This window comes from Triticum urartu, chromosome 7A (assembly GCF_056163025.1).
Source record: "Triticum urartu cultivar PI428250 chromosome 7A, HENAU_Tu73, whole genome shotgun sequence".
Classification (NCBI taxonomy): Eukaryota; Viridiplantae; Streptophyta; class Magnoliopsida; order Poales; family Poaceae; genus Triticum; species Triticum urartu.
The window spans coordinates 147,949,227-147,952,397 of NC_141879.1; positions in this window are offsets into that span (position 1 = coordinate 147,949,227).

Genomic DNA, 3,171 nt, shown 5'->3' on the forward strand with positions numbered 1-3,171 from the left:
TTATCCCAACCGGTCGTGAGTATCTCATGTTACCATCTTCTATTGGTTGCATCCAGATACCATAAGCTCTCATACTTTTGCATGGTGTAGGAAGGACCATGTACAAATCCATGTTGTAACTCGGAAGATAACCTTTCAAAAATTATGAATGTTAATTCAATTTCAAACGCAGTCATTCATACAGGTCCATAGAGACCAAAGAAGAGCACGAACTCCCACACAGATCCGTGAGTCTTTCTACAAGGATTAACTTCGGTATGCATCAAGAACAAGGAAATTTCAGCATCAAAAGTTTCTGCACATTTGGATGAGTAGTTTAACGCAATCGCGATTCTAATAAAATTGTCCAAGCTTGACTGAATCATGACCGAAAATTCCAAATTTCTAGGAAGCTTTGAAAAGTAAACGTCGTCGCTTACAACACCGTTATTGCCACTAACAAGCGGGTCCGGCCTGCCGATTTTGATATTACATGGGGGATTTGGAGTCCTGCAACGATCAATGACACAAAAATTGTGGTTTTATTTACGACTAAAAAAATCAACAGTTGGGGTTCTTTGAGATTAAGATCCCCTAGAATTGGGGTTCCCCTGAATCCATTCTTTGTCACAAGCCGCCGCCCATTCATACCGCTGAGCGAAGTAACCATGTCGCCAGCGCGGACGCACCATCCAATCCAATCCGTGATATGTTCTGGCTAAAGAAGTTGACGCTGTCACCAAGGACAGGTGCTTGCGAAATACAGTACGTGCGATGCTTCAGTTAATTGGCTCATTAATCTTCTCTCGCCGACTTGGACTAAATTGTAGTACTAGGCTGTGGCTGACCAGAGTCTCTACGTGGTGGAGAGTAAGCCGTGCCGGCGCATCAATTCTGCAGCACTGGCTCGGAGGATCCTTCCATTGACCGGCACGTTTCTAGGATATCAGGAGGATGTCCCTGTCTATCGGCCAAAACCGGCCAAAATGCAGAGGCAAGCGGCTCACCGCGAGGCGAAAGCCAAGAGGTGTTCTGAAAAGTCTGACCAACAGCAACAGAATTGATATATTCAGTTTTTCTTCCTTTTTTTTAAAGAAAAGAGCCTTGATTAGTCCACTACTCTTTTGCTGCTTATTATTATGTGACGAAAAAGGCTGATGAATTGGTCTTGAGTCGTCGCAGACTTTAGTTTCAGGTTGCAACTTGCAAAGAGAAACGGGCAATGAGCATAAGAACATTCTTATTTGTGTGAATGTATTCAGCAGTATGGCCCTTCAATTCTAACGAGTACTATTCTAATATTCAGGAGTAGTTTATGCTTCAAGTCCTGAAATCCATCCATTGCCTTGCCGTCGAGGCCTTCTGGGGCCAGAAGAGCCTTTCCCTTTAAGAAAGCTGAAAAATGATTAATCACTCGCTTAATCAGTACTGTATATCCACCCGGCCCTAACATTGTGCAAATGGTCATGTATCTTCAGACTTAAGCCTGCACCCGAAAAAAACCGTCAGATAAGCTCAAAAGCACGAAATTTCTTTATTAAAGCATGCACAACCTTAACTAAGATGGCTTGGATCCGGGTCCGGCGGAATGTTTTGTGCCCAGATTATCTGTTAATATATAAATAAGAATGGATGAGGATGACCGAAAGCACGCGAGATTCTGGTGAAGTATACAAAAGGAAGTAACACTGCCACATCGGGTGGACTTTCTGATTTAACAAAATAATGAGCTCAGAATGTTTCAATCTTCAGATGTCAACAATCCTATCTCTTCCTCTGAATTTCGTGATTTGGTTTTGTCAGAGAAGTTTTCCCTTTCCCCCTCATCAAATCAAAAAAAGGAAAAAAAAAAGGAGGAAAGAAAAGAGAAGTTCTCCCTTGGCCTGAGCTCATAAGCCACACAGCTGAGAGTTGTTGACCTCTACACCCGCCATTTCAACGAACAACACGAAAGTAGAGGCAACATGTCACAGAGATTTCATAGATTTATAACATGTAAAATCCGAGAGCAGCATGATACAAATGTTAATAACGTGTGAGATCAAACATTCGTCAGCATTATCACTTTATCAGTAGCCGCGTGAAATCCACAGGAGCTTAGCCATTTGTGTGTGATGGGAATTAGAAAGTGGCCCTCTGTTTCCTGCGGATCTTAGTTTATTTCCCGGAATGCGTGTCATCATCATTAGTGGATCCTTTTTAAAGCAGCACGGATTGTTCCATGGAAATCACATCACATTAGCGCAACAATTTGTATTGGTCGCGAGGACCGGTCACTATCAGCAGACTTTCATTACTCAATTGGCATGAATTTGGCTTATTCATCTCTTATTGGAATCAACAATTACTCCCTGTCACTCACAACTCGTGTGCTAATGGTTGTCACAAGACCCAAATCACCCATACTCAATGTCGAAATTTACCGGCTAGTCCGGCTTCTGAGGCCATGCGATGGTTACGCTTTTAACCACGCTAAACCTCTATTACCATGAACTGTGCCACGTTCTGATTCAACATGCAATGTTCCGACCATGATTACGCCGATTTTTTTACTAGTATTTACCCAAAAAAATAATAAATAGTTTGCTGAATATTCTAAAAAAAGCTCATTTGGATGAATAGTTTGATAGAACCATCATTCTGAAGTTTGTTATCCAAATTTCGACAGAAACTTCAAAGTTTATCAGAAAAAAAAATGAAACAGATTCCAGACAATCATAAAAAAAAATGGCCGTATGTATCCCCCAGATGCAGAGGCCGGGGTCATCCTCCTTTTCTAAAAAAAAAGACAATCATAAACAGTAAAATTAACTTTCTGGGATTGTTTTAGCACTTTGGGGCGGGAATTCAGAGAGATTCGTCATTTTTAAAAAAAATGACCAATTTGATTGAATCTTGATTGAAAATTCAAAATATAAAGTAAGCGGTAAACGCCGTTGCTGAGTGAAATATTAAAATCCTTGTTGCCCCCACTTGTTTGACATAAGCCGCCGCCCATTCTGATTGTTGAGCGAAGAACCCATGTCGTCTACCTATCGCCTTGTTATGCACCCATCCAGTCCGTGATTGGTGCACCAAAGACAACAAGCAGGAGTACTTGCGAAGCATTTTTGTGTTAATTCAATTAAACTGTCGCGGACCAGAGTCTAGTACGTGCAGGAGAGTAAGGCCGGCATGGCGTATGAATTCAAT